Raw genomic sequence first — 15,178 nt, 5'->3', positions numbered from 1 at the left:
TTCCAAGTAAGAGAGTTCCCGAAATAGCAATAGGGAGTACAGTCACTACAAATGAGGTGGACTATAAAGAATTCAATAACAGGGTAAATGGTGATCTTGTGTAAATGTACCCCCTCCCCCAAACCAACTGAAGTCCCTGGCTTGGATTTCCTTTCACTCCAGATTTTCAATTACAAAACCAATAATAAAAGCATGGCTTTGATCTTCTTCACCAGTTATGACACCCATGTTCCCAAACAATGGATTTTCAAGCAAGATGAAATCACGAGACTGTAATCTGCCTATGGCTTGCTTAGATCCCTAAAACAATTGAGGGGCTGACAACAAAACAGTGCCTTGTTTAGGGGCAAGTTGGGAAATTCCGCTCCCACTTGAAAACTATCAGACACAGTAATGTTAAAGTAAGCTGAAACTAACACAGAGAGGTGTGAGGCCAGGAGTATGACAGCCAGACAGAGTTTAGGCTGCTCAGAAGTTTTCAAGTAGCTTCTTGAGTCTTTGTGACCATGTACCCTGAACAGCTTTATCTACGGAAGCTCCTGAGAAATAAGTGATCAGTTTGTGGGTGATGTCGTTCAAAGTAAATCCCATCACTCTAATAATTTTAAGTCATGGACAAATGCATCAGCAGACCCTTCTGACTATGCCACACAAGTATTTCTGACTTCAATGACATCATCACTAAGTGAATCTGAGGAAGAACCCGTGGGGATGGAGGAATGACATCACATGCTCAATAGAAGCCAAAGTTGGTGTTAGTTCAGGTCCCAGTCAGAGTTGATGGGCATTTTTGTGCACGGTCAGTGCACTGAAGCCTGAGGAGTTAGTTGTTGAAGGGACCAAACCCAGCTCTCTCTTCTACTCTGAATAAACTCTTAATCTCTCTTCTCTCTCCTCCTGCATGCTTCTCCTTTGGTGTTTCTAGAAAAAGCAAATGATTTCTAGCACTAAAATATAGTCAATGTCACCAAAGCATTTGGAGTTTCAAACATAGAAAACTGTTTTTAAAGAAGAAAAAATCAAGTATTGTTCCTAATCATCTTCCCTCTATCCTTATATATGGGCATTTTCTCAAACTTCTTTCTATCTCATCCATCATGACATTTTTGGATTATATTTATAATTTAGAATTCTGCCTCAGAGCTTCCGATGTAGCAGAGAACAACCTCGAACTTCTGACTCTTCTCTCTGCCTTCTCAGTGTTAGCATCATAGGCAAACTTTGTACCCATTGAGCTCTACCCTTAGCCTGTGGTGGTTCATTTCTGTCTTGTGAACTGTTAGGGCATCCTGTCTTCTCTAGCCCAGGCTGGCTCTAGTTTCAGCTAGAAGGGTAGCTTTCTGAGGTAACCAGAAGGGCTTACACTGCCCATTGTCATCATGCCAGAAAATAAGAAAACATACTTCCGTTAACTGTTGAGCTGAGCAGTAATATTCACTATTAAGACAACTGCTGTCCGAGCCAGGCCCACACACCAGCTGACCTTCAAGTGTGTATTAAATACTTGCCTTTGTGCTGTTATCTGTATACAGTGTCTACTTCAGCAGCTATCTCTCCACACAGGAGAAAGACATATTGCTTTTGACGTGCTTGCTGTCAACCTGCAAGAGACATCCTCTATACGAAGCATTTCTCCTGAGTTGAGGCAAGCAGTGTTATTCCACTTAAGTTGGAGAACCAGGGCAGGGGGTGGGGCATGATTACAAAACTCCAGAATACAGGGTAGCACTTAGAACCAACCCTGGAAGACATTTAAATGTTACTTCGGGTTTGAGCTGGTAGTGTGCCCCAAGAGATCTGCCATTCTCACACAGATACCAAGATGCTGGGTAAATTCTATCTTGCCCCTCTCTCCTCCCTTCTCTCCTTTCATTCATTTACTGATTTGACTAAGATTTAGACACTAAATTTAAAGGATTAGATTTAAAACCCAAATTTGGAGAATATCAACTTTCTCTAATGCTCCATCCACTCCTCAAACACTGATTAAGTATAAAGCACACAAACTCAAGGAAATTGCTTGAAGACTGTGTGCACTCAAGCAGCAAAATGAAGCGATAGGGCTGGCTTTAGGGAAAGAGTTAAAGTAGCAAAAGAGCCCTTCCACCTTTGCTCATTGTGATTCTGCATATCCATTCACCAGAGAGTTCTTCACCAAACATTCTAAGGAAACTCCAGCATGATTTACTCTGAAAGCTCGTGTCCGGTATTCTTAGGCTGAAATATGTCCATCGGTAGTTGGAATTTCCTCGTCTCTTGCCTCCATTGCTCCTTTTTATTCTAAGCACTTTTAATCTTTCTCCTTCTCAAGGTTTTTGGTATCTCTTTCCACCTCCCTCTTACTCTGAGTAATCTCTTCCTTTCTAGAATGTCTTCAGTAGCAAGGCAATGTCAGCAGGTAGTGGGGATACTGAGGATGTTAGAGAGAAAGAAAGAATCAGGACTCGAAGGAGAGATATGGCTCAGGCTGGACCTGGGTACCCAGTGCAGAATGCTTTGTTGTGCTTAGTTTTGGAGTTTCTTGTCCATGGTTTTCCATAATTTCCTGTGTCAGCTGTGGAGAGCCAAAATAGAAGCAGAGCTACAAGCTGAATAGTTGTAAAAGATTATACCAGAAACATCAGCAACAAATTTAATCAATCAGATTAATGCTTAACAAATTGGCTAATGTAGAATAAATTTGGAATAATTTTATTATCATATACTTTCTTATCTACAGACTTAAACTGTTTTTTTCTGGTGTATCAACTAGGGAAACTTTGGGATTGTGTGTGTGTGTGTGTGAGTGTGTGTGTGTGTGTGTGTGTGTGTGTGTGTGTTATAAATACAGAGCTTTCTTGTTACATGTTAAAAGAACTAAGATGTACCATTACTCTGTTGGTTGTTGACTTATGTAGAAAATTGTGAGTAGTTTAAAAAATGAAGTTCCCAGGTATGTGTGGGATTTTTATTCCCGAGACCACAACACATAAGGAGTAGCTAATTAGAAGTTATTTCTCTTAGAACAGTGGTTTTCAGCCTTTCACAAGGATCACATCTCAGATATCCTGAATTTCAACTATTCCTAATAGAAGAAAAATTACAGTTATGAACTAATAACGAAAATAATTTTATAGTTGGGGGTCACCACGACAGGAAGAACTGTAGTAAATGATCAAAGTACTAGGAAGGTTGAAAAGTACTGACTGAAAGCCTAAAAGAAAGAAGGAAGGAGCCCAGATATCAGTGGAGACATTTTAAACTGAATAATCCACAAATCCTTGAGAACGTGATGTGGCATTTCCAGGACAGGCAGTATATATGGTAAATACCACCACTCTCTTGATTAACCTTGAATGGAACAATTGTACAAGAGAACCTTAGAAACAAACAAAATAAAACTGTTAAAAGAATTAGAATAAATACAATACTTTTAATTGTCTATGAATGTCTCGATGCTCACAGTGGTGGGATTCTCTTTGACAGGCTTCCTTTGCACCCTGAGTAAATAAGGAGCTGCTACAAAAATCCATGGCTGCTGTTCATGGCAAAGAACATATCACAGAGGGCAAGAACTTGCACAGATTCTACATAAACTCACATCCTCAAAATGTTTTACTTTCTGGAGCTGAGAACTTTGGAAACAATGGATTTGGGCTGTGTCCCAGGTAGGGGTTCTCTGTTCTTCAACAGGGCCAGTTGGTCCTTTCCACATAGCTTTGTGGTTTCCAAGTCACAAGTTAAGTGGTTCTGTGGAGGGGAAGCCAATCCCCATTACTTTTCTCTTGACTCTCTTTCCCAGGAAATTTCTATTCCAAATATGGAACTCCATTGCAGGTTCCAAATTCCTCTCAAGGCAATAAGGGATTGGCCAGTGACAAGGGAAAACTAAGTGAAGGCAAAGATAATATGAATCTGGTTTGAAAAGTTTTATTTAGCTATCAATGTGTTCCATATTATAATAACTTTCTAGCAGTTCCAGAATGCAGACAGCCTTCCTGATGGACAAGTGTGGTTCTTTGGTACCTGGCTGGTCCATTTTGGAATGGGAATGGCAAGAGTTCTCTTAAGGCTTTGGAATTAGTCCCCTTATTCCCTCCACAGATATTAATACCTTACTGGTTTACATAATTATTTCAAGAACACACAGTTTTGGAAAAGTTTGACCAAGACCCATTTTGTAAATAATTTATAGAAGTATGATGTGTGGTTCAAGAATGCACACCATGTACTTTGTCATAGTGCCATCACTACCCAGGGGGTTTAAGTGTTCCTTCTCTGGACTGCCCTTTATGGAGAACTCCGATGAACAATTTTACAACCGGGGGGGTCAGAATCTGTTGAGAAGTTTGAAATCCTAAGTTCATGCAGCTATCCAGCATCCTCATATAAAGATACCTGCGGAAGGGCACAAGAACCCTGGACCAGGTAGATTTCCAGGTGACGCTGTAATAAATGCATTTCTTTGTTTACAGCAATGTGTATTCTATTACAGGTCACGTGTTATAGGAGTTGATTTGAAGACTGTCATGTGACTTGCTTTTTATTAATTCCGAATGAACGTTAAGTAGACAGTTTAGTTTAAAAGACAGGTGAGGAAGTGAAGTTCTACTCTAAAATGATTGCTTTCTTTAACATGCATAGTAAAGGAGTCATAGTTTTTATTCATGCTTGACTAATATATTTATTTACTTGCTTATTTAATTTCTTTTCAAATTTATGCTGATTAGAATTCATCTTTAACTATCTCTCCAGATTGCTATAACGTTTTGGAATCCTAAATCTACACACTTCTGACCTTTTTTTTCTCCCTGCTCTATCTAATAATAGTAATGTCAGCAATACAATGTGAGGCTGTATCTGTTGACTCTCAAAGCATTTTCATGAAGAGTTAGGTCATCTAATTATCATATCAACTTCTGTTCTCAAACCATATCCTCTGGGAATCAAGTGCTGGAGAGGGACCATCACAGAGTCCATTGGCTTGACCCATTTGGGAATGGGATTAAATGGGCCTTTGGGTAGTGACTATTTTAATTTATGTTTCTTTTGTTTTTATTCACAAAACCATTTTATTCATTTTATGAATATAATACCAATGAAAATGCATACATAGTCTAAGAAACACAATAATAGCACAATTATTATTTAATAGCATACATTATTTATGATGCCATTATCCCCATGAAGGCAGACAGTACTTAGACACATGTATCAGTTTCATGCACGCGGTCTCATGATTACAAAATCAAGTTTTGGTGAGGTGTTTATAAATTTAATGGGTTAGCCTTTCTCCAAAATGATATGGAATAGTATAGAGTGTGCTCTTGGACAACTCAGCGAAGCTGAAGCATCCAGCTTCACGAGTAGGATTGGTGCACTAACTGGAGAGTTTGAATAGTAGCGACAGTCCATTGCGCTGTTATTGGGAACTGTGACAAGAACCACAAACAAGTAATAAGAAACTGAAAATGATTGGCTTACACTGTGCTTTGGATGTTGTCTATGGATACACAATAGTCACCATAACACTTCAGTATGCTTTTATTTTCCTTAGCCATTTACCAAGTAACTCAGAAAGGCTCACACGATGTTTAGTTATTATTGTCTCCTTTGGGACAAAGCTTTATGGTAAAACCAGCTGGAAACTAACAGGAAGCCATCTGTTAGAACCTGCTGCCCACCTTTCGTTTCACCGTCCAGTGCTGTGGTTAAGTGAGTTCTTTATCTATGGGTGCCAAAGATGAAGAAACAAAACAAAACAAAACAAAACTTGGAAACAAAGGGTTTATAGCAGAAAACATAGGTGATTTTGTGCATGCTTTTGCCTGTGGTCTTAACTGGACATCTGGTTTACATTTTCTGGGTATTTCAGTATTTTACTAGCTCTTGAAAACACGATAGGAAAATTAAACCACAAATATATATATAAAAAAGAAGCTCTTAAAGATCCAGACAGGGAGTGGAGAAGGAAGCTGTATCAAGAACAAAAACTGGAACAGTCTACCTCCTTCAAAGAAGACAAAAACAATACCCCTGCCCTCCATACATAAGGAACATGGGAACAGGGATCAGCAGTAGTTTCTTTCTATGCATCAGTGTGGAGTCACAGGAGAAGCACCTTTCCTCTATTCAAGGATTCTTAGTCAAATGTTCATATTTTGTCATCAAACCTAAGAAGAAAAGAAGATCTGAAGAAACCCAAGACATAGTTAAACTGGTAAAACAAACAACAAACAAAAAACAGTAACATTATCAATAACAACCACAAAAAAAATCCCATGATCTGTGTTTTCTTTTTAATCTCCTTACCTCACCTCATTGTCTACCCCATCAAGAAAATGCTGAAATTTTGTAATGACAGAAAGGAGTAGCTATGATTTCCAATTTAGAAAGCCAAGTTCTGCACATACACACACACACACACACACACACACACACACACACACACACACACAAATTTGAATAGGACTTAGTACTTCAAGGGGAAATTATGTTTAGAAATGCAACGATTAGGAGGAGGAAACCTTGATGAGAGGATACAGCATCTGTTGTTTCCATACTGGTCTCCTTGCAAAGAACTGATAACACTCTACATTCTTCTGACTCATCTTATCAGCTTATTCCAAATCTTGGACATCATAAAATTCAATAAAATGTCAACATGGGGATAAATGCTCATTTGTCTTTTCTAGGAAGGGCTTCCTTTGCCAGGAATATACTCAGCTTTCCAAAGGTTAGCAACACTTGTACCAACACACTGTGTCCTTTCCGAATCAGGACCAAGGAGCAGTTTTGTGGAATTTGGCTGTAGATATAATCTTTGTCTGATTTTATAAAAATAATACAGTTTTGTTCCATTTCAGACTCAGAAAGTATATTAATGGTCAAGAAAGGAGGTTTTGTCCTTTGGAACCTTTAATGATTTAGTTTGTGTAGTTTGAGTTGTAAATTGGTGGGGAGAGAATGTGGGCAGCTCTGTTAACTGGCTGGGGCTCCTGAAGTGATTCATTTGACACAGACTTCTAGTAGGTCTGGGTTTCTTCCTGTCCAGACCCTTGCAGAGTGTTTCCGGAAGTGGTGGGGCTGTGTTCCAATTCTACACAAGCTCAGCTCTTCTCTATCTTAGGAGAAAAACTGTAGAGCACACTTACTTTTTTTCCTACTTGATGTGATGAGAATTGTTCATTTAGCAAGCTGAAACAATCTGCTTCCATATTGTATCCTGTCTCCTTTCTCTTGTCGCTCCATTTCTCTCCTCTCCTGATTTTGAAGAAATTGAATACCTGAGTTCAAATCCCAATCCTGGTAGCTTTTGTGCGATGTGCTTCCATTTCATCCTTACCCAAGAGGATAATATAGACACCTCTTCTCAGAGAGCTCTTAGGGGGACACATCGACGCACAGGAATGACTCAGAATAGCCTGCAGCTCATTGTGAAAATTGCTTGAAATCAGGGTCAGGGTGAGGCAGTAGAGAGTACTGGTGGAGTTTCATCGTCCCAGTCCTCGAATTTTGGTCTCTCTCTCTCTCCTCCCCCTCCCTCCCCCCTCCCCTCCTTCTCTCTCTCTCTCTCTCTCTCTCTCTCTCTCTCTCTCTCTCTCTCTTCCTCCTTCCCTCTCTCTCTCCGTGTGTGTGTTTGTGTGTGTTTGTAAGAACAAGGATACTAGATACTTTGGCCAGAAAAATATCTTCAAGTAGCCAAGAACATAATGTGCATGATATCAATGGGGAAGTTGTGTGCTTATGAGTTGGGACTAGCATCTAACTTAGACCAAACTTTCTGAAGCTTGACCTGGCAGTATAAAACAGAAGATTTAAAATACAGTTGTGTTTTGATACTGCTATCCCATTGGGCAAATTTTCCCAAGGATGTAACTTGTATAAGGATGTAGGAAGACGTGGCTATGCTCCAGAAATATTCATTGTAGTGCTCATTCAATAAAAATGCAAGTAGCACCAATTGGTTAAACAAAGTGTAGGGATTTCCAACAATAGATCACTGTGCTGGAGAAAATGTATTTATTACTATGGGAAATTATCATAATATACACACCAATGAAAATAATGATTTTAAATCCATAAGTTTGGTTTGTATATAGAGTAGTGGGAGGCAGCTTGGGCACTGGGTATGTCTCTATAGGGTTCAGTGGTCTTCTTTGAGGTAGTCATTTGAGTATGGTTTTAATGTAGTGGTTTCCATCCTGTGGGCTGTGATCCCTTTGGGGGTACAATGAGCCTTTTATAGAGGTCACCTAAGACCACAGATATTTATATTACAATTCATAAAAGTAGCAAAATCACTATTTTAGATTTTGTTTTTCCCTATATATTCTGATTTTCAGTATTCGACATATATTACTTTTCATTTTTAAAAGAATTTCACATGAAATGCTCATGTGCTCAAATATTATGATCAATTTTTCAAAGTTATATAGCATTTTTTTCTGAGTAAACATTTTGTGTAGATCTTAGCCATTAGTAAAAGAATGTCCAGGTTTAGCTTTATAACAAGATGGTCACAGAGACATTACATAGTTGTGTGCACTCAGTATTCATTTTGTTTTAATCTTGAGGTAGCTACATGGATGCTAAGCCTGCCTCTAAAAAGTTGTATGGGTAACAGAGATACGAAAGTGATTTGAAGAGTATACAAGTACAATTTTGAAATTGTTTATAAGAACAATTTATTTGGGCTGGAGAGATGGCTCAGAGGTTAAGAGCACTGTCTGCTCTTCCAGAGGTCCTGAGTTCAATTCCCAGCAACCACATGGTGGCTCACAACCATCTGTAATGGGATCTGATGCCCTCTCTTCTGGCCTGCAGGTATAAATGTGGGTGGAACGCTGTATATATAATAAATAGATCTTTTTTTAAAAGAACAATTTATTTAATTCTGATGAAGGAAAGGCTATATTATCATTGAAGAATCAAGAAAAGACTGAAATGGTTTCAAGCTTATTTTATGAATATTTCTTGCTTCTCAGGCTTTTTTTCAGACACAACTGCTCATAATGGGTGTTAGAAGGGGACAAGAGCTGTCCTTTATTTTGGTAGAGAGTAAAGAGAGTTGGTGTTAAAAAAAACTGTCAGTGTTGACTCACAATTCTAGAAGGTGGAAATTTACTAATAAAAAAGTGTTAGAGTGAACATGGAATCAAGTTAGAACACTTCTATTGGTGATTAATCTACTCATCCACAGAGTGTGGAATATGTGTGTTGCAGAATGCTTCTGTCCTGAAATTTCTTCCCTGCTTTGACATAAAGATAACTGGATAATGTCCGGACAAACTCTGCCACAATTAGAGAAGACAGAGCAGTTGCTTAGTTTTAAGAATTCTAACATGCCATTATAAATAAGTAGGACAGTTGGAGCTCTGATGAAGTTCAACATGAAGGACCCTGGGGAAAGGCAAAGAACAGGAGAAGGCAGAGATGAGTGAAAATTTACCCCTAAACCACACTGAATGCCTGCTCACTGTTCTCTAGAACTGGTGACCTACATCTGTTACATTATCTTAGTAGAAGTTTCTAGACCAACATGGTCAATGTTGCCTGGGAGCTTGTTAGAGATTCAAACTTAGAGATCTACAAAGACCTCTAAGCTCAGGATCCCTAGAGATACCATTGGGCTGTTGGTATTGCTCCAGAAATTTCCTAGGTAGATTTAGTTTGGAAATGACAGCTCTAAATTAATTCTTGTTGTAATGAGGCTACTGTTACTATATATCTCTGTGGTACAGTCCAGTAAACTAAAGCTCAGAAGGTAACCACATCCTCAGAGGTCTAGAGCTCCCACATTTCCTTTTCCAACCAGAGGTTCCAAGACCTTAATCCATCCTCCAGTTTCACATTTTTTAAACTTTAGCCATCCCTGTCCAGTACAAGGGGACTGAAGAGGAGACATTAGCTCCCCACAAAAGTCACCAAAATGGTAGCCACAGGTCATCATTAGTGCCTGGAAATATCTAAGCTATCACTAGGTATTTCAAGGTCTGATTTTCTTTAAGTGACGGCAAGCTGGAGTATTTCTAACTGGAAAAAGACTTGAGAGGAGTAGACTAGTAATTTTAAGATGCTCAACCTTCCTGTCATGCATACATTTCTCTCTATATGTTTCTATATTACATATATTCTACTGATATATATCTGAATCTATGTATCTATCATCTATCTATCTATCTATCTATCTATCTATCTATCTATCTATCTATCATCTATAAAATGAGTGAAAAAGACTTTTAAGTTTCTCTAGAGTTAAGAAAGAAAAGGGCAGCTGTTCACCTCTGCCACAGACACTCTTTAAGGCAAGAATTAGGACTACATGTGTGTGGTCCACTGAATACCATTCCCTATGTCCCCTACACAGTGTCATTGCTTTCAATCAGCTTCTGTCTGTGTGATCAGGACTGGCATTCCAGCTCCCAATTGCTCTCAGATTGAATCACACTTCCTGAAGTCTTCACCACAATGTGGGACCCCCTTAGGGGGCATAAATATATCTAGTGTCAGGTCCCATGCTCCTGTAACTAAATCAGGATCTCTTGATCATGACTGACTTCCTAGTCATGCTTCCAGAAGTCAGGTTTGGTTGAGACTTTCAACCAGGGCCATGCTTGTGATCTAATGTAAACAATGACAAACCGCAAACCTATCCCAAGATTTTCTCAATTGTCTTATTTTTTTTTAAAAGACAGAGACAGAAAGAAATGATTTTCCTCTGGAGAACACCACATCTGTATGTGGTATCTATAGTTTCCAGCAATGCAGAAATAGTAAGGATGAAGTTTTGGCTAACATACAGGGAGAAGGTAGAGTCACTGTTCCTGACCATGCTGGCTTACAGTACCCCTGGGTTCAGAATTATTTCTGTGTTCAAAACTTAATATTTGTGTGATTTTATAGAACCTTCAATTTAGTTTTCTGTTATTTCCCATCAGCTTACCTGCCGCTGTTGATTTATATGTAAATTTTAGTAACTATCTAGACTGATGCATTTGGCATTTTGAGAACAATGAAGAGAAGCAGTACAAAGTTCAAATCATGTGTAGGTACTGCCTATGGATTTGAGTGAGGAACTCTAGTGGAATAATAGAGGTTAGAATTACAGATAGAAGGAAAATTGAGGAATTTTCTTTTTATAAATTCTCCATTTTGGCATATACCCACAAAGTAGTGAGAAGTACTAGTTTAAAAACTGCTAATTATTTGAACTACATAATTCTCTGTATTTAGCTTACTGTTGACCACAAGAAATATCTAGTGCGTGCTATAGTCTTAAGACACCTAGATTACGGCTATAGCCACTTCCTACTTCATTTACACCATAGACTATGGTTTAACAGTATCTTCAGTGTTCATAGATCTTCATGCACTGGATATAAAATAATACACATCTTTTTGACAGCTTCCAATGGGGTTACTTCTTAATAAACCCATCCCAAGTGGAATCTATGTTTAACGCACCTAAGTAACAGAGCACTGTAAAGAATGAACTGTTTACCCTTATGAAAATGTGAGTAAGTAGAACCTGTAGGAGGCCCCCTGCTTCTGCAACTCATCTTTGCAAGACAATATATCATGCCATCTGTCACTAGCCTGACGGGAAATGGAAACTGATTATCCAAAGTCTAGTTTGGGCTGGATGAATGATACTTTCTTTTCATCATAAATTGAAAAGTCATGATCATCATGAATCATCAGTCATTAAGGACCATGAATATCCTTCTGGAATTCCTTAGGAGATCTGTCACCACAGGTTTTAAACCACCAATGATCTTTTGGTGGTATTTAGAACTCCAATGACTGCTGCTTTTGGTGGTACCTTGTAAACTGGATCACAGGAGCCAATGGGCAATTTTCTGTAACTGAACTTTGCATTTTTATGAGATGTTACTGAAGCCCAGTGCTGGGCTTAATCTTTAGAGTACCATTGCAGCTTCATATGGAGAAAAAGCTTGTCCCTCTGTGCTAGATGGTTAGAGTTTCTTGTGCCCAGCTGTCTTAGTCACAACATGTAGAGTTCACAGAAAGGGGACTTTCAGCTCAAATGTATAGACCCAACTGTCATGTGTCTCCAGAGTTAGATGATGACAGATGTGGGCAGAAGTAGCCCCTTCCTTTGTTCACACAGGCCTTGGCTGGGTGCTTAGAGTCCTATTTCTTTTCTTCCTTAGAAAGCTCTCTTTCAAATATTTTATAGTATCCATCCACAGTGACTTAGGTTGGGCCCTACTGGCCTATTAGACTTGCTAGTTTTTCTGAATATCTGTGAAGCTTAGAGTAGAAGTATCTTTATTGCTATCTAGATGATTTTACAACCCCATATACAACAGCAGACGCTCTCATCTGAATGAGAGCACCTGGAACGTTCAAATGTGAACGAGTGTGTCTAAGTTGGTGTATAGAAAATCCCTAGAGACCCTGTCCCCTGATGATGGCTCATACCATCATCCTTGAAGAACAAGGATATTATTGGTGGTTGTGTCAGATATTTCATTTAAAGACATGTGTGAATGTTTTTCTGAAGAGATCATGTGTGCTTCTTTTAACAAGCATTTCTTGACTATTCAGTTGGAAGCCATGGGTATATAGTCCGGTGAGACAGAAGCAGATATGATAGTCCGGTGAGACAGAAGCAGATATGATAGTCCGGTGAGACAGAAGCAGATATGATAGTCCGGTGAGACAGCAGCAGATATGCCACATACTTCCTTCAGTTCACATCGGGCTTGTAGGAGAGGAGGAAATGGGAGTGCTGTGCCTGTCCTTGCTGTTAATGGGAAGTCAATGATTCCACTGATTCACTTGACACTTCTTTCAGCTTGAAACTCAGCTCAGAGAAGATAGTTGGGAATGGTCTCCAGTTACTCCTCATCCTCATTTCATGCCCTCCCCAATGCCCTGTGACCACCCTTAATTAAGTCTTTCTTAATTAAGGTTTTCACTCCTAGTATTTACCAATATCTGACAATGTCTGTCCATCTGTAAAATATTTTCCAATGGCACATTGTCTTTCCTGCACACCCCTGAGTCCTCACTGTCTATAATAAGTTTTCAATCAAATCAGGAGTGAATCACACAGCAGCACTTCTGGAACACTTTAGATGATCTTTCCAAAGCTGGAGAATCTGCTCTGTGCATGCCTGAAAAGGCATGAGACGGGGAAAGAGGAGTCTAGGACTAGCAAGAGACTAGCAGCATGGAAATGTCTTAGAGAAACCCAGAAGGGTCATCGCGGTAGGTATAGCAGTCAGCGTGTAGCTAGTGGAAGGGAGCCTGGCCAGGAAGCCAGCGGGGCCAGCTCTCAGGAGAAAAGGCTTATCTGTGAGTGCAAAGTGACATTTATAGTTCAGGAAAATCAGGTGAGATTTGTGACATAGGGTTTCAGGGTGCCTCCACTGTTGGACTTTGGATTATTTCTGAATCTTTCAGTGAAGAAATAGAGGTTTGCCTCTCAGGAGAATGTCTGTCTAGGTCCAGGCTAACATTTAAATGTATGCTCATCAAGGTGTACTTCTTCACAGCCTCTCAGTCCTCCAGATGTGTGAGTTTGGAACAGTGAGCATCACTCATGTACTTCCCACTCGGTCAGGAGCAATGGCTAAGGACTGGAGGGGAGTTCGTCTTTCTTTGGAAGCACTCAGTAGTTATTCATTATTGGTTATTTCCCACCGTAATTGTGTCACTGGATGTCGGTGAGCTGCAAGAGGCCGGTCAGGAACCTCTTTAAGGTTCGTTTTGCTAAACCTTTATGTGTTTGTGATTTAGCACACAACACAGACGTATGAATAAATAAACGATGTGCTTTAGAGTGGAATTTTGATTTGCCAATGGTGGGCTTCTGCACCTGTGCTCTTCCACATGCTGGTGCTGAGGCCCAGCTGGTTTGTGACATTGGTTTGTGACATCACTATTTTATTGGATTTGTGCCAAATGCATCGTCTTTCATGTAAAAGCTTAAAAAACTATTGTTGGGTGACATTATAACTAAGTGCTTTTAAACTCTCCGATCTTTCCTGTCACTAGCACAGACGACAAAGGAAGAAGCACTTATTAATTTATTTGCTTGTTGGCTTATTTATTTATTTACTAATTTCTTTGCAGTACTGAGGATTAAGCCCAAAGCTTCACCCTCCCCTATAACTCTAGCTCTCTTTTTAAACTTGTTATTTTACATTACCCAGTCTGGTCTTGAACTCATTCTGTATGTAGTCCTCAAACTTTTCAACTTCTTGTCCGATCTTTGGAATAGCTGTGATTACAGGCTAGCAGTAACATTGGCTTTAAAAGCAGCTGGCCATGATGGGGATAGTAAATAATTTTTTCTCTCCTGAGTTTCAGTTTCTTCCACTATAAATGCAGACAATTAACTGTTTTATAGGGTGGCTGTGGAGATTAAAAGGAGATGAAATACAAAGGAAACATTGCACTCTGCCACGTTGTAAGCATCCATTAATGTCAGCTTTCAAACTTGGCTTCTTCCCACGTGGAAACCAAGGTCAATACTCTCTTAGGAACAGTGATTAGATCCATTGGGTCGTCCAGTCTGGTGAATTGCTTGCTCTGTATGTTGGCCTGTTTTACTAGACAATCACTAAAGTTACCTAAACCTTCTTGTTTTTAACACTTTGCTGAAAGATGGCCACGCCCAGCACTGTTACTTCTTAGAAGCAAGCAGCTGGCAGAGGGCAGGCGCCCTCTGAATCCTAGGAATGGAGTGTGGGCCGTTCCCTTCCATTTGGTATTTCTATATCCTCCATGAGAATCAGCTAGCAGGACAGGCATTCTGCTCAAGACTGCGGCAGTCTCTGTGTTTGTTTAATGATTACTACAGCTTGCTTTGCAATTATGACTACATGAGCAATCCTGCTTGATCCAGGGAACTTTCAGAAAGTAATGACAGTAATTTACAGCCTTGAAGCTTTTGTGCCGCGTATGTTCTTGGTCTGGAGCCCACTTGCTCGCTCTGTTGACTGCTGATGGCCCCATTCTCCACCTGCATAGCTCTCTCTGCTCCTGACGGAGCACCGTAGTATGGAGAGTGAGTGCATGAGAAGACCACAGGAAACAGAAAGCATGTTGGGAAAGGAAGACTGAATCTGAAAGAAATTCTTTTCACTGCTTTCTCATCAGGAGAAACCTTCTGTGCCTCCTACATCTGCCCGCTCCAACCCTGTCCCTTATTTCTAGTGAACAT

Source organism: Rattus rattus, chromosome 8, assembly GCF_011064425.1.
Source record: "Rattus rattus isolate New Zealand chromosome 8, Rrattus_CSIRO_v1, whole genome shotgun sequence".
In the NCBI taxonomy this organism is placed as follows: Eukaryota; Metazoa; Chordata; class Mammalia; order Rodentia; family Muridae; genus Rattus; species Rattus rattus.
The sequence above is the reverse complement of the archived record's forward strand: the minus strand, read 5'-3'. Positions refer to the sequence as shown.